Source organism: Phoca vitulina, unplaced genomic scaffold (assembly GCF_004348235.1).
Source record: "Phoca vitulina isolate PV1807 unplaced genomic scaffold, GSC_HSeal_1.0 scaffold45, whole genome shotgun sequence".
NCBI lineage: Eukaryota > Metazoa > Chordata > Mammalia > Carnivora > Phocidae > Phoca > Phoca vitulina.
Window position 1 is genome coordinate 5,757,084 of NW_022589748.1, and position 27,570 is coordinate 5,784,653.

General features: G+C 44.0%; 1 protein-coding gene and 2 pseudogenes across 2 annotated transcripts in view; 2 read left to right on the forward strand and 1 right to left on the reverse strand.

The window, feature by feature from the left end:
• The window catches only part of AUTS2 (activator of transcription and developmental regulator AUTS2), a 1,108,223-nt gene that overhangs the window by 169,825 nt on the left and 910,828 nt on the right, over window positions 1-27,570 (forward strand). The window lies entirely within an intron of this gene.
• LOC116648900 lies at window positions 1,272-1,454 on the forward strand (annotated as a pseudogene).
• Window positions 4,445-6,675, reverse strand: LOC116648665 (annotated as a pseudogene).

Genomic DNA, 27,570 nt, shown 5'->3' on the forward strand with positions numbered 1-27,570 from the left:
TTCTCTGCCTGGATTTATGCATTCATCTTCTGTTTTACCAGGTGATTTGCTTTTATTATCCTGCTCTGACAGCCCCCTCCCACCTTTAACTACTACCCCCAGACACTTGAGCATGTTTTCCAGTGTGAGTAGGCACTGAACCACCCAAAAATGGCATCAGGTGCCAGCCACACAAGGTTGGAAAGAAGGAGAGCCTCGATTCCAGGAAAATTTCCCCTGCCAGCTTGGTCAGGCTATTGTACAAAAGATTATGTGGCCCTTGGAGAGACTCAGATGGGTGATTGAAGTGCTAATGAGAAGTCGGTCCTCAGCTGCCAGTTGGAAAAGTCTAAAAATCAGGGCATGTTCTTTCCTCTCACAACTTGGAGTAACCAGTCAGAAGAGACGCTCTCTTTCTCAAGGTCCAGCTATCTCTGTGATGAGGAGGAGAGGGGGGTGGATGAAGCTGTCTTCAGTTATGCGGGAGCATCTTGGTTCAGAGAGTTTTGGTTTGCCTTGCCTTTGCCTACTTGGAGTTTGGTGCTCTTTTTATTTTGGGGTGTGAGGGGCTTGGCTGAAGGGCTTCCAGCCTTAGGCTCTGAAGGGGTGGCATCAGCGAGACATGTTTTGATTCCACATATCTCATTTCATTAAGAGGAAATGAGCAGCTGGTTGACCCAGAATAATGCCAAGGGGACCTGGGGAGTTGTTACTTGTAAATGGAAAGGAAAAAAGGAACAGATACTGGAAGACAGTGGCATGATGAACAGCTGATGCCTTCAGAAAACAGAGCTTGCTTGTCTTCCTGTGATTCTCTCCTGACCATGGAGGAGGTGGAGGGAGGAGGCATGTGGCTTGTTGGCATTGGAGTCAACATTCTACTCTTTTAATTCACTAATTAATTTCACAACTATCTGTTGTGTTTCTACTGTGTGCTAGGTACTATTCTAGGTACTAAGGATGCAGTGGTAAACAAACATAAAATGTCTTTGCTGTCGTGATACTTAAATTCTCCTGAGGGGTGGTGGTGAAGACAAGTTTATAATGGTGGTGGTGATAAATGGTATGAAAGAAAAAAAAAACGCGGAAGAAAATGGCATCAGGCGCTATTTCAGTAAGTGTGGTCGTGGAAGGCCTTCTTAAAAATGACCATAAAATAAATAAATGGCCATTAAAAAATAGAGTTTTTATTACCTAAAATATTTTAAACACTTCAGTTGTTAAAGTTATGGGATATTAGCATGCATGGAAACTTTTTTTTTAAAGTTTATTTATTTATAATCTCTACACCCAGCTTTGCTCAGTGGCAGTATCGTAGCCAATGAGGTTTATCCGAGGTGCAATTATTGCTAATTGAAAACTTTTCCCTAAAATCTCTGCACCCAACGTGGGGCTCCAACTCACGAGTTGCATGCTCTGCCAACTGAGCCAGCCAGGTGCCCGATAAATTATGATTTTTATTAATTTTTTTAAAGTGGGCTCTATACCCAATGTGGGTCTTGAACTCACCACCCTAAGATTAAGAGTCATCAACTAAGTGACTGAGCCAGCCAGGCACCCCCTACCATGCACAGAAACTTAAATGATTTGTTTTCTCTACAGTTTTGAGGGTATTTTGAGGACACATCTTCCCTTTTTATCCCTGGACATGCAGCCTTTGTTAGCTGGATTAAAATTCATCATTTAGTTGCTTATAGTATAGATTGTGTTAAGACAGTCTGAGATTTTTAGGGTGTACTTTTCATGAAATTGTTCCATGTGATTGCGAGGCTCCGTCTTAGTCCAAATAGATGTTCAGCAGGGTTTGCTGTTGTTATTTTTGTTTTGTTTTAAGTGGTAATAAGTAACTTTTGGGGATCTGAAATGAAGTGAAGGATAAGCAGTACCTGAACAAAGAATCTGTTCTCAAGAGCAGAGTGCCAACAGCGGGAGACGTAACTCAGCGGTTGGTTGACGACATAACCCAGTGCAGTTGCTTTTCACTTTCAGAGGATGGAATGGTGTGGTGTAGTCTCTGGACTACCCTGATGAACAGGAGTTAAATTTTCTGTCATTTCCTCTGAAAGGACAGTATTGTATGAAAAGAGACCCCTCAGTTGTCTTAGCCTCCTGAAGGCGGGGCTCTTTGCTCTTGGATGCCATTTAATTACATCTGTTCCACAAGACACCCTCTCACAGTGGTTTTTAAAACAGCATTTCTTAACCAATTAGTGGGTGACAGCATTTTTTTAAAAAGTGGAATCAAATAGGTGATATCAGAGTATATCACACTTAGTAAGAGTGTGTATTGTTTCCAAAAATACTTGTTTCCGATATATGTGTGTATGTACCAGATCCTGATGATAATGTGTTTTTATTGTGTTATGGTTTAAAAAGTTCGAAAAACAAGTGTGTGGGGCACCTGGGTGGCACAGTTGGGTGTCCGGCTATTGATCTCAGCTCAGGTCATGGTCTCAGGGTCGTGGGCTCGACCTGCATCGGGCTCCATGTTGGGTGTGGAGCCTGCTAAGATTCTCGCTCCCTCTCCCTCTGCCCCACTCACACTTGCTTGTGTTAGCTCATGCTCTCTCTAAAAAAATTAAAAAAAAAAAAAAAAGTTTAAAAAACATAAACCTACAAGATGAGTGTTGGTATCCTTTGACAGGGAAACTAAGATTATAACACTGCTTAGAGTCAGAGTAAAATTGGAACTTTTTCTCCTTCTGGCTTTCCACATTTGATCCAGGACATGACAATTAAATTTTTCACAGGACTTTCCATTTCTGATGATTTTATAAGATTGGCGTCCACAGAGTCACTGTCTTTCCCCTGAACATTGTTTTTAAAAATCAGATTACCAGGCCGAAGTTGACTGGTTTCTCAAAACATCTCTGTGTGGTCTGTTTCTGGAGAAGGGAAAAGAAAGATGAGCCGAGTTACTTTTCTTTTTTAACAAACAAGGAAAATCTAGAAGCTCTTTCCTTTTCACAGAAAGATAGCCTAGTTTTATCCAAGAGGAGAAACTCACTGGAAGTAGAGCAGGCTGTCTCTAGAGCATTCAGGAGAATTTGGTGTTGCTGAGACCAGTTCTGGTGTGGTGAGCGGGTAGACATAGCAAAAGGAGTCCACCACCTTGCATAAAATGTTTTGGTTTTCATTAGTCAGGCATACTTTTACATAGACTCAGTAACATTTAGTATAGTAACTACCGTTTTAACATTTGTCACCAGTCTTACCCACATCCCCAGCCTCCTGGGAAAGAGGCGGCACTTTCACCACTGTTTTAGGCAGCTATTTTGGCCTTAAAGGACAGACTTTTTAGAGAGGCATTATTTTCCCTGGCATGCCTTCCTTCTTGCCTGTAGTCAGTCTTGAATGAATTCCTGATTGGTTCAGCTACACTTTTTCTTTTTTGCACAGAAGAAATTGCTCTTGCCCAAGATGGCAGAAAAGTATAGTGAAAACCTGCTGCCCTCTTCCTTATCTTCCTCCCTGTCTATTTTGTTACCCCACCCCGCCCCAAACCAACCCCCCAATAAAACGTGACCTTTTGGCCCAGGGCCCTATCTGAGTGTTTTGTGTGGCAGAGCTGTCTCTGGCTGACTCCCAGGATTGTTAATGACTTCCTCCTCTGTCTCTAAATAATTGCTTGAAAAGACAGCTGTGGAGAGACATTGCCCCCAGCTTGCAGGCTCATTAATTCCAGCCATATGGAAGAGGGTGCAAAGGAAGAAGGTGGAAGTTACTTTGCCAAGAGTAGCAGGTTGGGGAAAACAAAACCTAGAGGCTTTAGGGGAAGGGCGGCTCCACTATGTTGGAGATTTGACGTGGAGTTGGTGAGGTCTGAGCAGACTTCAACCTAAGGCAACTTCCTGCATTAAATCCCAAATACAGGGAAACAAAGTAAGAAACGATTATTTGGTTTCTAAAGTCCTTCCAGTTGCGTTCTTCTGGTGTTGAGTATAACTTAGCTTGTAGGATACCTGGTTTTGTGCAACTCTTCAAGAACAGAAACATCCAAGTGAAGTGGAAAGTCTGAGGAACTAAGAGGGAAGACACCCAAGAGATTCCCCAAAGTCAGCCATCATGGACTTGGCCATTATTCATAATTTCTGCTTTTGTCTGTTCCCACAGTGGCCTTGAAGCAAGTTTCAAAAAAAGAAACTTTCATACTGTGCTCCTTTAAAAAAAGAAATACAACTAGGGAACAAATATTCTAATTAGCTGTTTGGTTCAGCTCTTAACACCTAGCATGCGGGCTCATAAAGGAAAAGGGGGGGCGCCTGGGTGGCTCAGTCGTTAAGCATCTACCTTCAGCTCAGGTCATGATCCCAGGGTCCTGGGATCGAGCCCCACATTGGGCTCCCTGCTCAGCGGGAAGCCTGCTTCTCCCTCTCCCACTCCCCCTGCTTGTGTTCCCTCTCTTGCTGTCTCTGTCAAATAAATAAAATCTTAAAAAAAAAAAAAAAAAAAACAGGGTAGGGCACTTGATTTTTATTTTTCAAGAACAGGAAACATACCAGGTTTCTAAGAAGATGAAAACCCTTTCCTAAAAACCGAATTATAAAAAGTTTATGCAGGTCTTTAGACAAGGGGCAGTAAACGGATGAATATGTAATGTCATCAACGAAGGTTTTCAAGCAGATGCAGAGCTTTATGTATGGGTGACTTCTTGGTGTCTAATCCATGCACACCAATGGTGCATCTTTTTTTTTTTTCTTAAAACATTTTTACTCCTTTCAACCCAGAAGCATCACAATCTAAGTGGATGAGAGGGGAGGGGGAGAGATGAGGGCATGGGTGTGGGGGCTTTGATCTGCGCTGGCGGAGGCCGAGCCGGGAAACCCTCTCCCCGCCCCGCCTTTTGGCGTTCCCTACCCCACCGTGGCGGGCTGGCGTGTGGGTGTTGAGGGGGCACCCTCAGGGGCACTTCCGATCCACGCACTGCGTCCCTCCTTCCTTATATTCCTGCTTGGAGATCCACATCTGCTGGAAAGTGCCCAGTGAGGCCAAGATGGAGTCCCCTGTTCAGGGGCTGAACTTGTGCTCCATGTGCTGTTGCTGGCGATGAGCTTCAGCCGCATGCTCTGGGGGGAAAGAGGGGCGGCAGGGGTCTTCTGGGAAAGCTCTCGATTGAGCCTGTCCATGAAGCCCTGGAGCAGCGTGTTCCCCCCCCCGTGACAATGACACCGCCATACAAGCCCGGGCGGATGTCGATGTCACACATGCCGATGCTGGTGGTCACCACGTGGCCCACACCAAGCATGGTGTTCCCCGACAGGCCCTTGACATTGGAGGGGTCAAACAGGCCCTCAGGAATGCGGAGCCGCTCAGCCCCGTAGTCTGTTTTGTAGCCGTTGGGCATTTCGTAGTGCACTATGGGCATTTGCGCGGCCACCTGCTCATCGTAGGGAGAGTCTGAGACCTGTAGCACTGAGGCCTGGAAGTCCTGAATCACCTCATTGCACATGTAGTTATGCCAGGACTTGGAAACCTGGGGTAGCTTCTCCTTCTTCCAGTTTGGAGGGGCGCCCTCCCGTACGGGTTCCTTGGCTGCAGTCATGTAAGGTGGGATGATGTCAATGGCCATTTCCTGGAAGAGCTCCCTGCACTGCATAGAGATGAAATCTCCTGCCAGGGGTGACTTGACAGTGCTTTGCTGCAGGACGTAGCCGTCATGTACTGGGATGGCTGTGGTGTAGGTGGCCCCACTGTCTAGCACCAGGCCCGTGGAACGTCCGTTTGCAAAGGCGGTGAGCACAGCCGTCTTGCATTAAGAAGAAGGCGGGAATGTTGTACTGCTTGAACATCAGCTCTGTCAGCTTCTCCCGCTTGGCCTGTGTGTTCCACGGGGCCTCGGACATGAGCACTGGGTGCAGGTTGGGCTCGGACTTGACGTGTTTACTGTAGGTGTGATCCAGGATGGCACGGAAGCATTCCCAGTCCTCAATCATGCCATTCTTGAGGGGCAACATGACCTCCGCTCCATCCCGAGGCACATGCAGGGCATCGGTGTCGATGTGGAAGATCTTCCCTTTCTTCTCTTTCTCCCCCTCCAACTCCAGCCCGCCCTCCTCCTCTGCGGCCAGCAGCCCCACGTGGTGGGGAAGTCAGCCTTGGGGCAGTCCTCCCCAGTGTACCCAGCACAGACAGAGAAGGAACCAATATCAAAGACCAGCGCCCCCACCTCATCCTCAGTCCACTGCAAGCAAAGCATTCACTCCAGGTGCTCTTGACAAAGTCACCAATGGCCTCCACGTTACTTAATCTTATGCACACTTCCCAGTCCAGTCTTGCTTCATCCCTCTGCAGCATTCAACACGGTTTGCCATTCCTTTTTTGGAACGTTCTTTTCTTTTGGGTTCCAGAACTTTAAGGCCATTTTCTCAGAGTGCATGCAGCTAGGCATGTCCAGTTTGCCTGTGTAGTTTTGCAAGTTTTCCTGTGATGTATGTACCTTTTTACCTGAAAAACAGGTGGCTAATTTCCATTAAAACAGTGGTTTTCAAACTTTGATGCATATTAGAATTACTTGAAGCACTTACAGAAATATCTGAGCCCAGGTTGTGTCCCAGACTGATTAAATCAGAATCTCTGAATGTGGGCCCCAGGCATCAATATCTGTGAAACTGGTGGTGAAGGTTACTTAAGAGAACAAGAGCATTCGATCATTTTAATGTTAATTCCCCCAGCTGTATTTCTCAAAGGTATAGTTACTCCTAGAATGCTCTTTTTTTTTAAGGTTTTATTTATTTATTTGGGGGGGAGGGGGAGGGAGAGAGAGAGAATGAGCAGGGTGAGGGGCAGAGGGAGAAGCAGACTCTTCGCTGAGCAGGGAGCCCAATGCGGGGCTCAATCCTGGGACTCTGGGATCATGACCTGAGCCAAAGGCAGATGCTTAACCAACTGAGCCACCCAGGCGCCCCCCTCCTAGAAAATTCTTATTCCATGCTGTTGATTTAAGGAAGCCCATGTAGTTTCCATTAACATTCCCTTAGGAACACTGAAACCAGTATTGATGCCGGGACCACTATACCTTTCTTGTCCTGAAAGAGTGTTTGAACCATAACCAGAGTTTTTATTGGGAAGCAGCTTAGGATCATCAGCCTTAGCCAAGCTCGTCATGGCTGTTGGAGAATATAGGAAGTCAGATGAGGGAGGGAGTAAACTTTTTTCAAAGCCATAGGTTATGTGTGTAAGGGTGCATCAAGATCACTCTTGGAGCTCAGAATTTTTTCTGGCCCTGTATGGGCTGTTGCCTTGGGAGAATGCCAGCTATCTCACTAGTGAGACAAGGAGATGTTTATGCATTCTCTGGTTCTTTTTTGAAGTTAAAAACACCCATCATTGTTAGATTTAATATCCAAACTCTCTGACCCTTTGCAAAGTTGGTAAGTTAGACAGTGGGTTTGTTTAATAAGATTATTTTATTTTTGAAGAACTGAAGAAAAAGAACTGAATATATCCCAAGGGGCTGAAACATCAGAGAATCATTGTTTTATGTAATCTGGATTTTATCACACTCCAAATTATGCGTCTTTGAATACACATTATGTGGGATAATAGTAATGTGTCAGTGAAAGGGAGAGAATATGAATGAGAATTGAACTGAATCATAGTGAAAGCATATAGTAGGAACCATATGGTAATAGTCTGGTTAAGAGCCACTTCTTGGTTTCTATGGCCTTGGGCAGGCTGTAACCTCTTCTCCTCAGTTTGCTCACCTGAAAAATTACAATACCTGGATTATTTGTGCAACTCTTAGGACTGTTTTAATGATTAAATGAGATTGTTCATAAAGCGCTTAGAACAGCACATAACCAGTCCTATTTAAGTGCTGCTTAGAGCATAGTATCAACTTGTCCCACTAAGAACATTCTAGAACTGCATGATCCAGATGATGCTTCCATCTGTAAAGTCCATTAGTGAAGGTGCTTCCATATCCCTAAACTTACCTTTCCTTTTGCTTCTAACCTAAATTCTTCACAGTGTGCTGCTGAGTCTCACCTGGGATTGCTTGCATCTTGAGCACCAGCTGGGTTCCATCCTCACATAACTAAAACACAGTGATTCCCTCTCTGGGCTTGGATTCTTATATTCTAACTGTCCAGGTGACTCCTTGGCTCCACGAATCTGAACCCACCCCAGTTTTTCCATTCTGTTCAGCAGAGATCTGCTTGGGGCTAACTCAGATGGAAGGGTGACCTCATGGTTTCTGATGCTATCTTTCAATTTATATAACTCAGCCGTGAGCATGCTTTTTAAAAATAATGGCCCTAAATTGCTGACATCTTGTCATCTGCTCAGACTCCTAAATCTTTCTGTGCTCTCTAGACTGAATGGGATCAGCTGGAGCAAGATGCCTTTGTGCAGTCCTGCACTTACTGTGCTTGGCGAGTGACCTCCAATAGAGCTGTGTGTTCCCTCCGAGTAACATGGGTAATGATTACAGCGACAATGTTGCTATTGTGTCCAGAGGTTTGGGGCTGTAATTTCATAATGAAATTGAAAAACATGAGATTAAAAACCTGAATATAGCACAGTAATTATATTTAAGTATCACAAATCATCTCCCTGTATTTAGTTAGGTGTTGGAGATTTGGCCTCTCTTTGTGGAGTGTGGTCACGTCGTTTCATACGTTTGCAAAATGGAAAGCTTCTAATTTATGGCTAAAATGTGGGAATTGCTTTCTCTTAATGGGAAGGTGACGAGAATGGTATTGAATTTGAAGGAGCTGGTTTGCTTCATTGACTAGAGTCAAGAAGGGAGGTTGTAGAAGAGCTGCCAAGGTAAAGAAATGTTTGGGTCTTTTCATGGTTTAATTCCCAGATACTTAGATGTGACTACGGGTTCTCTCTCTAGAAATTAACTGACATAGGCAGGGAAATTCTCCAGGCCTTCAATAAGCAGCGTAGTCGCAGAGGTATGACTCTTTACCTTACCTAAGGCAGATTTTCTGGAAGATGTAGCTTCCAGAGTTTCTGGAAGATGTGGGTTTGTTTCCCACAGGCGCCTGGTCCATTCATTGCTTGAGAACTGGTATGTACCTGCTGTTTCTTTATTTTGGCTGAGCTCTTTTTGGGATGGGAGGTTGGGGAATTTGTAGGTGGTAGCAGTTGGCAGGCATTCCTGGGGCATGAAGAGTAGGGAGTAGACTCAGGGCTCTTCTTTAATATGAAGTTAGAGGGGAGCATGGTTTAAGACTAATGATCTCTCCATCTACTTGATTTCTAGGAAACATTGGGTATAAAATGATCAGAAAAGGAAGTTGTGAAGGGGATAATTATTGTTGTCAGTTATTTACTGATTATCTACCATGAGCCACGCACTTTTTTTTACCATTTTTAAACATCACAGTAGACACTGCTTTAGAGAGATACTGTCCCTATACTGTCTCCTACCCCCCAGATAATTTCTATTGATGCAAACAGTACAGATTATCCCTTCTTCCCCAAAGCTTTCCTCCAAGATACACTGTGAATCTATTAGGCCAAGTAACTGGATTACCCGAACTGCTTTGGGCCACCGTTTGTTGGTAAAAGCGTGGCCTGTCAGTTACCAGCATTCAAATCACCTGGGGAGCTTGCTGAACCTCTATATTCCCAGGCTTCCTTAACTCTCCCTATCTGGAGGTACTCCGGGTGAGTAGGTGGGGTGGGTGGATTTGTGGTCTAGGAACCTATATTTAATCTATATTTTGTAACAACCACCTGCCCCCCGCCCCGGATTCTTACAGATTCTGAGAATCACCACCTTAGGGCTCTGAGTTTCAGAAGCAGGGCTGTTCCACTGGATGGATTATGTTGAAATTTACTCTGTTGAAACATGGACCTGCTGTTCAGTCCCCTAGTTATGCCCGTCATCATCAGTATCTTGGGTAAAAATACCTGCTTTGATTGATTCCATTTCCTCTGGATGTAGGGAAGACTGGGCTTCTTTGCAGCTTTACCCACCCTTATGGATAGCAGATAGAGAGGAGGAAGGTCCAAACCTGGTGTTTTCACTTCAGGCCTGCTAGGGAAAAGGTGGCCTACCGCCAGCAGTAAACTTGGGCTTCTCCAGGACCTTCAGTAGTTTCTATTTCCACTGGAAACTCATTGAGAATTCTAGCACTATTCGTGTTTTTGGCAAAGCAGATAAAAACAGCAATTCAATTAAATTCATCAAACATTTATTGAGTAGCTGCTGAGGCTAAAGTGTTGTGCCAAGGGGAATGACATAGATAAGTAAAAACACAGTTTCCAGCCTCCATCCAAGAGGCTGTTGTCCTAATGGTGTAGTCAGGCCTGTTGTACTCAGGCACATTCAGCTGTAAACTGGCACATACGATAGGGTCTTCCAAAAAGTGAAGTCAAAGCAAAGAGCGTTCACAGGAATGTCAGGGTAGAAAGAGTTACATTCTAGTTAGGCAGATGTCGTCTTTGGGGAGATGGTCCAGGGCGGTGGCTCTCCTCCTTGCCTGTGCTTTAGAATTGCATAGGGGGATTTTTTTTTTTTTCAGATTTTATTTATTTGAGAGAGAGCTCAGCGAGAGAGAGTGGGGGGGAGGGGCAGAGAGAGAGAGAGAGAGAGAGAGGGAGAATCTCAAGCCGACTCCCTGCTGAGTGTAGAGCCTGATGCAGGGCTTCATCTCAGGACCTCAAAATCACGACCTGAGCCGAAGTCAGGAGTCAGACATTTAACTGAGCCACCCAGGCGCCCCACATAGGGGGAGCTTTTTAAAAATCCTAATATCCAGGCCATACCGCTTAGCAATCAGATCAGAATTTCTGGAGTTTGGATATAGGCACCCGCACTTTTTAAAGCTCCCTACAGGCATTTCCTGTGTGGCCAAGACTGAGTGAGAGCCACTGATACAGAAGGACAAATTAGGCTGTCATTGCGAAGGGGGGTAGGCAGAGAAGGAAAGGTCTCGGGGGCATCAGCAGAGGCCTAGAGGCAGTAAAGTGAATGCTCTGGTTGGAGAATGCTACCCAGTGGGGTATAGGACTCTGGGGCGAGTGGGGAGGGAAGTTACCCTTACTAGGTAGGATTGGATTAAAACATTGTGCCATGGAATTGGGAGACATCATGTTTTTGTACTGTCTTTAGAACCCCTTCTCACCTCATAAGAAGATGGGGAATGAGGCGCCGAGCACCTTGTACTTTCCCAAGGTGCTAGTAAGTCCGGGCAGAGAGCAGGAGGCATGCTTCCCTTCGCAAGGCTCTTTGCCTTAGATCTTCCATGCTTGTGCCATGCTTGCCATGTTCTCTTGGCATCTGTTCTTGGCAGTTTTCTGCTGTAAAAGAACACCAAAGGTAAGGTAGGGTCAGAGTGGCAGGAAGGTATTGATGTTAGGCAAGACCATGGCAATATTTCTTATCTTTTGGTTGCACCCCTGTGACTCCGTGGTGGGAGGATTGCTGGATGTACTGGGGGCACATGTTTGCAAGTCCAAGTGTGTATGTTTCTGTGCTCTTGCAGCTGCATCCATTTTGTGCCTGATTCCACTGAGAACTGGTGCTTTATCTGCGTATTGCTGTTTCCAGGAAGTTAATTTGCAGGTGCTATAAATATGCACGGTTCATATACTTCATTTATTCTTTCTTCCTCGAAGCCTCTCTTCTTTATTAGGTACCTTTCATTTGTATGTTTGGTGCCTGTGGTTTTTTTTTTTTTTTTTTTTTTTTAATGTCACTATTTTGTTAGTAACAATAAAGGTAAAGCCACTCAGTCATGCAGGACTCTTTTGAAAAGTGCTTCGGGCAGGTGCAGCTCAGTGGCCCCGGTCCATGTATCAGGGTTTCCTGTCTGTTGTTACAGGTAGAAAAACCAGCAGAGTCAGGAGAGAGCTAATTTTCTTCATTACTGGTGTGGAGGCTATGTATTCACAAACACAGACCTTAAAGTAGTTCATAAAATAGTACCACCCATGTACCTACCCATCCATTACTGTATTCATCCATCCATCCATCCATCCATCCATCCATCCATCCATCCATATACCTGTTCATCCACCCAGGCATTCACCTATCCCTTTAGAAAAGATACTGCAATATAGTAGTTGAGAGTACGGATTCTGGAGCCGATCTGCCTGAGTTCAAAGAGTGACCCCTCCACTTGCTTAATCTCATTTTCTTTCTTCTGTAAAACGGGGGTGGTAATAGTAACAACCTCACAGAGTTGTGATGATTAAGGGATTACTGTATGTGATGTGCTGAGGAAGGACCTGGACATTGGAAGTTCTAAGTTGTCTGCTGCTATTCTGTCACCCTTGTATTATTAATCATTACAAAGAAAATATAGTGACAAATGAATTTGGTCCATCAGCTTCCAGTTTTGTGATCTTAGAATTTATCGGGAGAAAAAAGGTTGGAAAGGGAGGTTTTGGCGGATCACAGAGGGCCTTGATTCCAGATTTTAGGATCGGTAGACGGAAGTCCCTCAGGTTTTGGTCTTAGTGAAAGATGTGCATCAGGAAGGTATTTTTATAGTTTTGTGCAAAATAAACAATTTGCAGTATTAGAACAGTTAGGAGGCTATTTTAATGGCCCAAGGCACAATGTAACAAGGAAATGAATGAGAGTGGTGGCAACAGAAATAGACACGAGCAATTGAAGACAGAAGATTTTTTCTGATTTTGCTTGTCAATTCCGTCTTGTTGATTCTACTTGGCTTAACCAAAAATTTGGTGAATTAGTGCTCTCCGTCTCCACGTCCATCCTTGATGAGACGGGGAGCTTGTTACGTACGTGTCATTGCTGGTCATAGGAGGCAGAGGGGCTAGTGCCAGAACACAGAACTAGGTTTTTCTGTTCCATGCTCTTACGTGGCTCAGTGTAAACAGGACCCAATTAGCTCTTGAAGCATGCCTGCCTGTTCTTCTCTCCCCCTAATTACTGTGCGGAGCTTGGGTTCATGCACAGAGTTACCTTGATTAAACAGTAAGTTTATGGAGCTATAAATGTTCCAACAGTACTTTGAGAGGGCCCTTCAGACATTAACATTCAAGGTTCCTGTGGGTGGGCTGAGAACAGCCGCTGTGGATGTTTTCCAGATTCCGGAGTATGACACCTTAAGTTTTTCTATTCCTGTTCACATCTCTTCTTCAGCAGCGTAGACAATGCAGTAAAAAGATGTAACCTGACTGAAGATGGATGGAGTAGACCAGAAGTTGAAAATAGGGAAGAGTCTGCACAGTCCTGTAGTCTCTCCCAGAATTGGACATTTTTGTGGTGTGATGTGGAAGAAGAAAAACATTTATGGCCAAACCTCACTAAATTGAACAATTGTGGGGATGGTGCAGACAGATTTGCAGGGTAGTTGGAAAGAAATGCAGTTCCATTATTTATAGTTACACAGTGGTGACTTGAGCAAGGATAATGAAGTGTTGCCTGGCAGAACGTTTTTTGGAGATTGGCCTTCATGTATAATTAGGAATATCAGTCATTAATAGTATATTTGATTTTTTTCCCCTCTCTTTGATAGTGTGATTATGTCTATATGCTCTCATTTGGCCTGATATTAGAATCTATATGTTTGAGATAAAACTTGCTTTAGCCTAGCTCAAGTCCAGATTGCCCTAGAAATTTTGAATTAATTAGAGTGCATCTGAAGGTGGAGGATTTTTGACAGTGTGCAGTGGAATCGTATGTACAAATTGCCTAGTGCAGGGCGTATTATTTCATTTTACTCCCTCTCTCCACTTTGAATGAGGGAATCGCTAAGTTTTGAGTTTTGGGCTACTGCTCTCGCACTTCACCTCCAGAATGTAACCTCTTAGGGAAGATATTCTGGGATCCAGGGATGGGGGGGTGGGCGGAGGTGGGAGATGGGGAGGAGTATGTCCCAGAGCCCAGGTGCCCCTGCCTTCTTGTCTGGAAATCAGTGGTTCTCAAAATGCCATATGCATGAGAATCATCTGAGGGACTTCTTACAAGTTCAGCAACACCCCCACCTTCACCCCCTCCTGCAAGGGATGGGGTCAGACTCCATAGATCTAAGGAGCTGCTCTCTGGCAGAGATTAGGTGCAAATCCCGAATCTGACCGTGGACTACCATGTGCCCACTCAGCATTCTTGGGCTGGTAAGAAGGCAGGGGTTCCCTCAGGACAGATGGGAAGCTCTCACTTTTCTTTTTTGCCCTTTTAAATTCACTCTAGAGAGAGTTTTAGATATGCAGCGTAAGCAGGAAGGAAGACTGACCTTGCCTGTCTCCAGAGTCTTGCAGAGATAAAGGAAGTGCCTGCACTTTGAGGCAGCTGGGGATTTGTGGTGTTCCAGAAGACCTCAGCTCTCAAATGGGCTCCTGGCAGCCTCACTGATAATCACAGTGTGATCGCTCCTGGGCTTCCTTATTTAAGAAGCTCTTAAATTTTCTTTCCTACGCTATAAGGTTATGTCTTCACCAGCTCCTCAAATTTTAAAAAAAGAAACAGAAGGAGGCAAAACAAATCCCAGAACATTTTTTTTTTCTCTTTCTAAAGGTTACAAACATAAATCATATTTGAGAACAATGAATGGACCTTATTTTTTATCTTCAGAAAGCTAGGCCTCTGGCATCTTAAAAAGAATTTTTATTTTAGAAAGGAAGGAGACTGGTTTGGTGGCAGGGCTGTGCTCTGGGGATCAGGAGACTTGGCAGGAGACTTGGCTTAGCCACCGGCTGCCTGGGGCTCTTTGGTCAGAACCAGTCTTCACTTGGAGCCATTTTCCCTATCTGTGAGATGTGGGGGCCCTGAAGCTATTGCAGCTCTAATGTTTTATGATTCTAGTGATGGGCTCAATGCCTGCATGATAGGCATTTTCTAGATTTTGTCGCCCTATTTCAAATTTGTGAGGTATGGCACGTGCCACCCATCTTTGCTGCACACGGGGCATCTCTTCATCAGTGCTTCATAAAACTGGCATGTCAGTACCGAGGGGACCGTCAGAGAATGTGGGGTTCACCCCTTCATTCGTTGTACATACGAGACAGATGATGTTCTAGTTGTTTTCCTGGAGCATAGGGCATAATTTGGGCTCTTTTCACCTTACGATTTGCCTTTCTCTCTAGGGTGCTTTTTAAACCTTGTGTTGCCCTGTCATCATACCTTTCTCCTTTTAGTTCCCTATGCCTTCCATGTCCCCCTTCCATTTCCCCTGGGATACTGAAATATTCAGTTGCAGTTGTGAGCAAAAGTGCTCCTGTGGCCTCCAGATCTTTTTTTTTTTTATGTTTTCCTTCTTAGAAGAAAAATGTGATCATGCAGTGCCAGTGTTTTTACATACTGTACAGATATATTAAGCTATTATATGTATAAAAAATAATAAGTTACATAAGGATGATATGAGAAATAAGTAAAAATAGATGATCTAATTTTTTCCCCCTGTACCCCAGTGGATCAATTTATTCCTTCCTGGAGTGTGAACTTGTTTTGAAGACTATTGATCCCAGACCATGGCAGGTTTAGAATTTAGACTGCTAGCTTTAGAATTTCCTGGGGCACTTGTTAAAAATACTAATTCTGGAACCTCGACCCAGACCAACTGAATGAGAATGTGTCCTTGTGGGACCTGGGAGTCTGCATTTTCAGTCCGTTCTCCTGGTGCCCCTGAGTCCCCACCAGTTTCGAGAACTATGGGTACTTACAAATAGTAGGTATGTGAGCATGAGACTTAACTGACACGTTAAAGATCGCTCAAGGGCCACCACTAAATTGAGATCCAGTTAACACTTGGAAAAATCAGACTGGCAATTTTCATGTGAGTTACATCAGAGGGGGCCATCAGCTGTATAATCAGACATGGAATTTCTTAGAATTTGAAGATTTTCTAAGTGGTTTTTTAATTTGTAACTCCAAATATTTGCTACTGTGCCTCAGTCTTTTTTTTTTTCTCATTAGAAATCTAAATATTATTGACGATCTAAAGACAATGAAAGATTAGACATTTGCCAAAATGCATTTAAAGGTTATTGTTTTTAACAGCTTATGTATCTGTAACCTTATGTTCGAACGGACATTTCAGTGCCCTGGTTATTGGGCATGTACTCTCTGAAACAGTCAAATAAAATCAGTGTAAGTCAGATAAACATGTAACAGGAAATTTGTTTCTATCTATTCACTCCGGGTCAGCGTGGCCCCAGTCACCTTGGGAGTGTCAGGGTTATCTGTTCCTGGATCAGCTTTAGGAAAGCTCCTACTCAAAGCTCTACTTGGCAAGACCATTTGAGAAAATGTGATAATTGAGATTCAGCAGCTAGACCAAGGCTGAATGAATAGGAGTCAGAACAGCAGGGACAGCACCAGGGGAGCAATAGAGCTGATGGGAATGAGTAGCCTTAATTCTGTCTGGGATCACCAGATCTATCCCTGGCGTAGAATTCCAAAGCCCCCCTTCCTCATGGTGTCTTCTCCTACCCTTAGATTTGGGAAGGTGTCCCTAACATGGAGCACACCACTGGGGTGAGATTGTGCAGCTGCCCTTGCACATACGCTTTTTCTGCTTTGGTTTTTTTTTTTTAATGCTCACTTCCCCACCGGCCTTAATTCACAGTCTTTCAGTCTTTCTGGCAGTGAACGTGCCAAAGGTCAGGAATTCTGGCAGAGTTTGATTCATCTCTGCTCCCCCCACAGCAGCTAGCACAGGCCTTGGGGCATAGAAGCTCTTGATGTGAATTGATTCAGGTATTGTGATTCAGGAGGCCCCACCTAATGGGCGTCCGTGGCCACCTCTCCAGCCACTGTTTCGGGAGAGCTGTGCTTTTGTTTCGGAGCCTTCTCATTTGTTTATGTTTCATCTCTTTGGAGTACTTCCAATCCCTTCCCCTTTTTACTTGGCCAATTCTTACTTATCTTGTAGATAAATATGTATAAATGACACGTCTTTCACTCTTCCTAAACTAGGATGGATATCCCTGCTGCATGCTTCGATGGTCTCCCCACTTCTCTAGAATAACTTTTATCTTCATTTTTGGTCCTTACTTATTGTTATCCCCCCAGATTGTCTGCTTTACCAGGGCAAGGATTCTAGTCTTCTTGCTCACCACTGTTTCCTGATCACTAAGCATAGGTGTGGGGGCATAGTAGGTCATCAATAAACATTTCTGGACTGAATAAAGTTAAGTACCTAATAAAACAATATATGCCAGTTAATGGGGTGATTGGCAAGGATGTACTTGCCAATTCCAGTGGTGGTAATTAACATTGTTAGGGTTAACTGCTGGGTTCTATGAGAACGAATGATTAAAAATAAACAGAACAGAAATGGAACTTAGGAGCAAAAGCTTTTATGTGCCTTTTGATGCCTAGTGCTGGGCAAAATTTTCTGTGAATAAAACGAAATGCCTTGATGGACTTGTTTATATACTATAAAATGTATAAGATAAAAAACAAATTGTTTACTATGGCATATATAGTCTGAAAAAACTCACAGGTATCAGTTCAAACATGCATTCAGTTATTCACTCACTTAATGGTTTGTTTTGTATGATATATGCCAGGCACTGTTCTAGATGCTCAGGATCCACAGTGAACAAAACACAACAATATCTGACCAGAGGGAACATGCATTCTGGTGGTGGAGACTGTCAGTAAAGCAGATAAATAAGTAAAGTATCTAGACTTGAGAAGCTGGTGAATGCCATGGAGGAGAATGAAGGGGGCGGGGGAAGGGACAGAAAGTGCTGCAGTGTGTGTGTTGGGGGTGGTGGGGGGGCACAATTATAGATTCAGTGCCCAGGAAAGGAGTCCCTGAGAAGACAACACTTGAGTAACCGACTGACACGGGGTGAGGAAGTGAGCAGGGTGGGTTTCTGGGAGCTCTGAGGTGTGCTTGGCTTTTTGGAATCTACTCATGGTCCTTCATGTTTATTATATGAACCAGCCCAGCAGGTTGGGATCAAAGTGTCCTGTTGTGTTAAAATCTGTAAATATTTCCTGTCTTTGGACATTTACTCTGGCTAAATCCTCAGCCTGAATACCTACGTAAGGGTATTGCATTTATTTCTTCTTACAAAGTTAGTTTGGTGGAAGAGGCCGTATGGAAACCTTTCTTTTCCCTTTTGTGGGTCAGGATTTGTGCTGTGTTATCTGTACTTACCCTCTAAACTCTAGTCTGTGGTGGAACCACCTCTCTCAGAGCTTGTATTCCTTGAGGGCAGGGTGTATTTCTTGTTTAACTAGTTTATGAAGGTCTTACCACCCTGTCCCCTGCATGGGGACCTGATAACTTATTTTGGCTGATTATGGAAGGGCTTTTCTGTCTACTTCTGTTCCCCTTGATGGCTTCCTTACCTGTTCTATAACACTGACTTTGAACTCATTTCATTACTTAATGAAATTTTATCTTATATTATTGCTTATTTTGTGCAGCTGTCTTCTCTCTCAACTAGAGAGGAACTTGCGCTTTCTTTCTGAACCTTACAGTGCTGGCTCCTAGTGGGTGTGCTACAACATGTACATCACTGATGGCTGTTGGTCAAAGTGCTTGTCTCTTCTGGGTGAATGAGCCGACATCTTGTTTTTCCGGTGTTCTCTTTTTCTGGATTACAGTCTGTATCTGGGGTTCTCCTCTCCTTAGGACTTGGCCTGGGTATGCCGCTTGGAGGGCCCAAGGGAACAGTATAATTACTTAGGGGTAAATCCTTTGTGAATTCCAGTGCAAGGCTCTCTGTAGACTGGTTTTCTGCAGATTGGCCGTTCTTCAGAGAATCATTCGTTGACTGTTCATGACATAAACATTGTAAATTAATGGCCCTTTCAGATTTCATTGACATTTTCTTTCTTGATGGTCATTTCTGGTCACTCAGAAATAGTTGCTCACTCCAAGACAATTACTATATGCCTAATAAAAGCGAATGACAAAGCCAAGTTCAGCTGTGGGTGCTGGACCGGGCAGTTTCTAGCTCCTCCTCCAACAGGCGATAATCAGATCTGTGTCTCAGCAGAATTATAAACGGCTACATTTCATGAAATCTCTTTAGGAATTGCTTTGCTTAGAATACGGTCCTATCTTGGAAGCTGCGGATGTACTGTGCACTGTTTTCTGTTTGGCAGTCTACTCTGAATGGCACCAGTTGGGGATAAACACTTGAATAAATGCTGCCACTTGTCACATGTGGTCACCCTCTGGGGGTGCATGTGACTGGAAGGGAGCCATCCACGATACCCACCAGTGTACCACCACTCACTGGGTTTGCCTCCTTGTCATGACTTTGCTTTTCTGGAAACATTTCCCGCCCTGGTCCATGTCTGTTTCCTTTGCCCACCAAATAAAAGTCCTGGTAGTTTTTTATAGTTACAGAAAATACAGCGTGAAGACTTCTAATCAAAAAAATAAACCCCTGTCTTCCCAGGCACAGTCAGTACCAGCTGTAAGCTAATTAAACTCAACAGTTCACAGGTGTTCCTGGGGAGGACGCTAACACAAAGGCACATGCTCTTCTCTTTGGGACTTGTTAACATTTTTCAGAGCTCTTTAAATTTGGTTTTCCAGTGATACCATACTAAACAGGAAAATAGAGGGTGAGAAGTCAGGACTGTTGAAGATGTGTGGAGTGGAAACCTTAGCACACACACCCCTGTAGTTTACTCTAGTTGGATTTTCACAAACTATGGTGGTGTTGCAGGTGTCCCCCACGGGGAGTCCAGGCTTTCAGTCCTCATTGTGTGAAACTTGCCATACCCTCGATGTTGAATTGGAGCTCATTATTGGCTTCTGTAGCATGTCAGAGAATCACCTCACTAGCTTCCATATGTGGCTCTGGAATACTGAGTTCAGGGTGGATTTGGAGTGTCACCTTTGTCCCTACTTTCCAAGAGTCACTAAAGAGTTGCTATGATTATTAATTCTATAATGTCTTTAACGAAGAGTAAAATCATACAAACTTACTAACCCAGACTTTGCTTTATCCTTCTCCTGATCTATTAGTTTTATCCCCTGTCGTGAGCCAGGATATAGGATCATGGGCTCGCAATTATATGGATAGTAACAGACCTGGGTTGTTGTCAAAAATTGTGCAGATTGGGGTGCCTGGGTGGCTCAGTTGGTTGGGCGTCTACCTTTGGCTCGGGTTGTGATCTTGGGGTCCTGGGATTGAGCTCTGCCTTGGGCTCCCTGCTTGGCAGGAGGTCTGCTTCTCCCTTTCCTCCTCCCCCTGCTCTCTCTCTCTAGCTTGCTCTCACTCTCTCTCAAATAAAATCTTAAAAAAAAAAAAGAACTGTGCAGACTTTGTCATCACATTTCTCACCTCTCAAATTGTTTCCACCCCTTTACCTTGGATTCATGGTTCTCAGAGTGTGGCCCTCAGCTCAACAGTGTCAGCTTCACCTGGGAACTTGTTTGAAATGCAAATTTCAAGGCCCCATCTTGACTTCTCGGATCAGAAACCTTTGGGGGTGGGGTGGGAGGAAGCCACAGTCTTTGTAAGCCTTCCCAAGATTCTGATGCAAGCTCAAGTTGAAGAATCGTTGCATAGAAAGGAGTTGCTCTCTGTTTAGTCTCTGGAGCTTGCTGCAGTTGGTATTTTAACTTTTATATGAAGGAGGACAGTAATATCTCCCTTGAACTCTTTCTTGGTGCAGTTGATTGTCAGATGCAGAAGGCTGATGTCAGGATGGGCAATGACCATGCCCTGATGTGCTGTGTTTACAGCCTCAGCCCAGGGCCTTGTGGAGACTTACGTAGCAGCTTTGGTAACAGGTAGATAAATCTACAGATATGGTGAGGTTAGGTAGCAAAACTTTCAAAACTCAACAGCTTTATGTTTGTGCAAGCGTTTTACTCAGTGTTGGCATTTTTGAGATATTTCACCTCTGCCCCCTGCCTAGAAAACTGTTTTTACTTTGGACAGACTGCCCTAGTGGGGGATAATCAGAACAAGTGGGAAAATACCTGAAAAAGCAGACTTCTCTTGTATTTATTGCTCAGAAGAAAAAAAAAAATTCCGATGAGGCGAAAGAGTTCATATTCTGAGTGAGGCAAATGATCACAGTCGGGTGGTACAAGACTAGAGTACAGCTGTAAGAGAATACCAGTGTGTGGACTAGAACATATGCGGGGGAACAAGGCTATGAAAAAGACACAGAGAAAATGGAAATTCTTCTGGGAGGTTTTTGTAAACCTATGTAGAGAAGGAACCCAACAACCTAGATCAGTTCACGTCAGGTTGGGAGTCATCTTAAAAATTGCAGTAGCAATGAACTCTTTCCTCCTGAGACGAGCGTAGGAAGAAGAAGAGCCAACTTTTATTTCCCTTAGGAAATGTAGATGTGATGCCCCCAGTGAGCACTAAGTTAATATTGTATGATGGCATTTCAGCAGCAGGGACAGATACTTCTCTTTTTCCTGACTGAATCCCACCAAGGTCTTTTACCAGCTTCAGAGCCACAGAAGAAAGGACAAAATTCAAAATTTTGCTTCTTTTTAGGATATCCATTCAAAGGTTTAGGAGATGATATTGAAAATATAATGGTTTACATTTATTGAGTACTTCCATGTATGAGGTCTTGTTGTAAGGGCTTTACACGTGTTTAATCATAACTCCTTACACATTCTTAAGAGCTAGGTTTGTTATCTTCATTTTATCGTTCAAGAAACTCAGGCACAGAGCTAGTGGTTAAGCAATCTGCCCAAGGTCACACAGCTACTAAATGGGATTTAAACCAAGCATTTTCGTTCCAGAGTCCCTGCCTGTAAATATCCTATCTTCCTGTACTCATCCATAGGCCTTTGCTTCCTTATGCTTATAAGTTAAAGAATTATCATAGGTTAGCTGTTTATTACAATAAATGTGTTTGTTTATCTGACCCTTCATCATATTTGGTCCCAGGAAGAGAAATCTCTGTTCCTCTTTAAAGAACTATTCTTATTGCACTTAGAATCTGAAAATTTTACATTTAAAATTAAATTTTGCATTTAAAATCAAGAAATATTGTGTAATATACTGAATGTAAAATTAAACTTTGCATTTAAAATCAGGAAATATTTATCATGCAATATTTTTTTTTAAGATTTTATTTATTTGACAGAGAGAGAGAGCAAGAGCAGGAACACAAGCAGGGGGAGTGGGAGAGGGAGAAGCAGGCTTCCCACCGAACAGGGAGCCCGATGCGGGGCTCTATCCCAGGACCCTGGGATCATGACCTGAGCCGAAGGCAGACGCTTAACGACTGAGACACCCAGGTGCCCGTGCAATATATTTTTTAAAGGTTTTATTTATTTATTTGAGGAGGGGGAGAGAGAGAAAGAGCACGAGGGGAGGAGCAGACGGAGAGGGAGAAGCCGACTCCCCGCTGAGCAGGGAGCCTGATGTGGGGCTTGATTCCAGGACCCTGAGATCATGACCTGAGCCGAAGGCAGACGCTTAACTGCCTGAGCCACCCAGGTGCCCCTGCCATGCAATATTGTTATACCACTGAGTGTAAATTTTAGCTGGCCATTTAAAATATTTATAGCAACTGGTGGACCAACTTGCTCTCATAATGTTTAGTTTCATGGACTCTCTGCTATTTCCATAAAGCTTAAATGGGGTAGTGGTTGCAGAGTGGTACTGTGGAAATGGAGTCCTAAGTCTAATGACCTTGAATGAGATGTACACAATCTAATTTTATTTTTAGTTGTTTTCCTCCTTTTAACAAAGATCACATGAAATTGGAAACATCTGGGTTTTGTCACTATGGGTATTTTTTATTGTAAATCACCAGGATTGAGATTTAAAATGTTGATTTCTAGGTATAATTACTTATATATGGCTCTATAACAAATTACCCTCAAATCTATCCGCTTAAAACAGCAAACATTTGACTATCTCATGATTTCTGTGGGTCGGGAACTCCTGGGAGGCTCTTGCTCAGGTTCTTTCACGAGATTGCGGTAAGGGGGAGGGAGTGGGCTGGGCCTGCTGTCATCTGAATGGTTGACCGGGGCTGTAGAGTCCACTTCTGAGATGGCACACTCACTTGGCTTTTGGCAGGAGGCCTTGGTTTCTCACCACATGGACCTCTCCAAAGTGACTTCTTGACATGACATCTGGTTTCCCTGGAGTGAATGATTCAAAAGAGAGACAAATGACCTAATCTTGCAAGGCATAACTGTCACGTCTGCCACATTCTGTTAATCAGGAGTGAGTCACTAAGAACAGCCTTACTCAAGGGGAGTAGAATTAGGCTCCCCCTTGGAAGGGTGGAGTATTAAAGGATTTGTGGACATATTTTAATCACCATATTAGGCCTGACTCCACACCTACTATGTCAGACTCTCTCGGTGTGCTAATTTGCATTTTTAACACATTTGCCCAGATGATTTCTATGCACCCTTAAAATAGAGAATCACTGGGTGTTCAGGTGATATTTGTTGAACGATTCAATCTGGAAGTAAATGAATACTATAACGCACTTTCCCGGTTTATTTAAGAAGCCAGAACCGTTTTTCACATATTTAGTGTTCTAAATATTTAAGGTTTATGCTTAGGCACTAAATCAGGTGCTAACTAGATAATATAGCAAACGATTTTCTTTGATTTCACTTTATCTGGATAGGCCCCTTACCTTTTGTTGCTCATCTGGCCACATGAGCCCACTCTAATTTAGCCTGTGGAGTTATAGCAGCTCCCCTCAGTTATATGTATATATATATATCCCAAACTGGACCTTAAGCTCACAGTTAGGAAGAAATTAAGTATATGACTGGCAGGGCAAGGCAAAAGGATATCCCTGAGTTTTTTGTCTCAAGATCCAGGGTGCATTGGGCAATGTCTAATTATCCTGTTTGGCTTGTTGGCTTCTGCAGCTGCATGCTTTCTGTTAGGAGAGATGAGGGGTGTAGACCAGGAGTCTGTAAAGAACAGTCAGGTGGCTCTGGAGCCCCTCTAGCTTGGACATCACTCCTTCTTGAATGTTAAAGGCTCTTGCTGGGCAATCAGGCCTCCTTCCCCTTCTCCATCATAGCCAGCATTTTCTTGCCTTCCCATCAGCATTACCTCTTAATCCTCTGAATTCTTGACTGCAGGGAATGTAGTTGGTTATTTCAGAGTGGAGGATGCACGTCATGGCGATACATAACTCCTCTTCAGATCTATGTACCAGCTGCCCATCCACTTCCCTCCCTGCCCCCTCTAGTGAGGGAAGGCAGATAAATACAGATGCTCAGAACCTGGGTCTTATATTTTCTCAGAAATTCCTCAGTTAGCAGAAGCACACAATAGGGGATAAAAACCCCAGAGAAGAAGTAGCACAACATTTCCTATGAGAGAGGCCTTTCCAGTGTGAGAGAACATTGCACCCAGAGTCTGTGATCACACACTGGAACAGCCATATGATGGAGCTGACATGCCCCAATAGGTACAACAGATTGTTCTGCTTGTAACCAATCAATACCGCAATTAACAAATATTTATTGAACACCTAGGAGGCACCCTAGTTCACACTGCCCTCATCAGCTATTTCTTAGAGTAACGCAGAGCCTCCCAACCCCTCTGTATGTCTTCCGGCTTGCACCTGCCCCAATAAAATCAATTCTGTACATTGAAACCAGAATGGATTTTCCTAAAATATACAAACTTGACCAGGTCACTGACCTACTTAAAAAATGCTCAGGTTGATGATCAGCATCCAGATAAAGCCCACACTACCTAGCGTGACTGAAGAGGTAGAATCATAATCTGACCGCTGCCTGACTCTGCTTCCCCACTGCTGCTGCTTCGGACACTCCCCACTCCACATGCCCCCAGGATGCCACTCTCTCTGGTGCCACGAGAGTGTCTAAGGGCGCTGTCCTTAGCTTAGTGCAGTGCCTGGCCCATAATTAAGACCGAATAGTGGTTACTGTTGCAGTTATTAATGATGTATGGAAAGCCCTCGCACATAGTAGCTGTTAAACTGAGAGACTCTTTCCTCCTTGGGCCCCCGTTTCTTTGTGAGGACTAATCACAGGAAGCGCTTGCTCAGAGTCTGATTTGTGGTGGGAGTGGCATTGGTGAAGATAGAGAAGAAGAGTTTTGAGAGAAGAAGAGTAGGGGATTACATTAAAAAAGGGTTATGTGTTTGCATGTGATCTTCCAATTAGAACATGATAGCATCCTTCCTTGGAGGGATGGCAGTGGTGTGGGGTTCAGAAGAAACTGACAGCCTGACTGTGGGTAAGTCACTGCTTTCTGAGTCTCTGTTAGTTCATTTGTACAATGGGTTTGTCATTAGAGTTAGCTCAGGTAACTTTTTCAGAACTTTTTGAGGACTAGACAGCGTACTGTGAAGGTGACAATATTACACTGTCCTATAATTCACAGCATGTTAAAGAAACATCTTTTAAAGCAAGATTGTTATCCTTACATATAACTGATGCTGAAGCATACATATAGGCCCCTAGAGATGGAGGTGGCTCACACATTAGAGTTGCACATCCTGGAAGCATCTCTCATCTTTCCCTCATGCCTTCTGCATCTCTCATTTGAGAAGAGCTCAATAGTTCTCTGTAGTTTCTCAGTAGTTCTCTGGCCAGTGTTTTTACTCCACACTACTCTCCACACTGCTGAGTTACCTTCATAGAAGTAATTTGAAGGGCCTCGTGGGAAGAATATTTAAGCATGGACTCATGGATTTGGGAAGAATGGATTGAAATGTAGAACAAATTAAAATTTAACCTAACACTCAGCATTCCCACCTGTGATCTGGGGCTCATGTGGCCACCCTCTTGCATCACTGTGAGGTGGAAGAAGCACCTGAGGATACCTAGCATGTACCTGGTTTGTGATCGACCTGTAACAGCCCTTTGTTTTTTATTTGGGCACCTGAAATGGTTCCCTAGTGTCCCCGGAATATCCAAACGCAAGGTCTTCAGTCAAGGAGGGGCCGCCACAGACTGGCTCTAAGCCTTCCGCTTTCTGATCTTATTTGTACCCCATTACCTCTATACTCCCCCTACCCTTATCCTCCAGACTCAAAGCCCTTCAGGTGGTTTTTCAGTTACTCATAGCCTTACCTTTTCTCTCGCTTGTGCCTGTGGCCCTGCTGGGCCTGCTATCTTAATACCTTTCCCAGGCCTAAGGGACTTGAAGGTCCAATTCATGTTACAGCTTTTCCCAAAACCACCCCTCCCTGCCAGGTGGGATCAGTCCTTCATTCCCTGTTCTCCCAATGAATGTTGTTTTACTTCTATTATAGCTCTTATCACAGTCTGCCTTGTAGCATAGTCATTTCTATGTGTTTTCCCCTCTGGATTCAGAGCCCCTGGAGGGCAAAGACTGTTGTATTATTTTGTGCTGTATTTTCCCACCCCCACAGTGCCTGGTGCAGTAGGGGTTTAATAAATACTGCTTGAATCAATGCATGAATGAAATTGTCTCTCCTAGTCCTGTTTGCAGTGCTGTAATGCAGACCAGGTGAATGTAGAATTTTGGCTTAGTGGATTTAGTTTAGCATAGGAAAGGAGTTTTCCAAGAAGCAGTTCTGGCTTTGAAAACAGAAATTGCCTTTAATCTTGTGGAAAACACATGCCAGCCCTCTCCATAATAGTCTCAATTACAGGAGAGCATCGTGTTACTGTAAAAACACAAATAAATAAACCCATGACAATACTGTGTTTGGGAGATAAAACCACATAAAAGCCGTCTTTCCCCAACTCTCCAGCATGATAATTAAGGTCTTTCTGGAAGAAAAAACAACAACAACAACAAAAAAACCCCAAACCCCAAACCAAAACACACTAGCAAAGAACAAGTGATACTATGCTTAAAAACATTTCTTGTACTTGACAAGGTGGGAGAAGGGGGCTACATTTTTCATCCAGCACAGGTACATGGGTTCTCGCAGCTTTTGCCAGACACGATGCTGTATGGATTGCATTGCATGATAAATTTGGGCATTAGGGTTGCCAAAGATGGGAATACCTGCAGGGCAGAGAGGGTCACCTGGAAGGTGGTGCTGTGAAATTTGTCTGCCATGCTTTGTCCGAACATTTCATGTTCTTCTAAGGGCAGGATCTCTGTTGGCTCAGGGAAGCCCTCGGTGAGTCTGTATCTCTGTGGGCTATAGCTTTCAACTAGATTTCATTTACGGATCCCCATTTGAACGTTTGCTTATCTCTTTTTAACTCTAAGCTTCTGGATCCAGGTTCTTTTGAGGGTAGAGTAAGAATGATTTTGTCAGCCACTTAGGGCTAAAACCAGACTGAACAGAGCCCAGCTACTTCTCATCATCTCCATTGCCACCCTCCCTAGGCTGAGCCACCGTCGTCTTTCACCTGGAATGCCCCAGCTGATCTCTGCTCCTACTTTTGCCTCCTTGCAGAGTGTTCTTCAAGCAGCCAGAGTGGCCCTTCTAAAATGTACTTGAGATCATATCACTCCCCAGTTCGGAGTCCTCTAGCTAGTCTCCCATTTCACTAAGAATGCACTTCAGAAACTGTAGTTACCATGGCCTACATGATACTGCATGATCTGGAACCTTCCATCTCATCTCCTGCTATCCCCTCCATTAATGCTCTCTGACCCTTGAACTTGTTTGCTGTTCTTAAGCCAAGCCAAGCATTCTCAATCTCACAGCCCTTGCATTACTGTTCTCTTAGCTTGGAACATTCTGTCCCCAGAGGTACATGCGGTTCATGCCGCCACTTCATTCACCTCTGCTATGAGTCACCTCTTTGGGGGAGGTCCTGT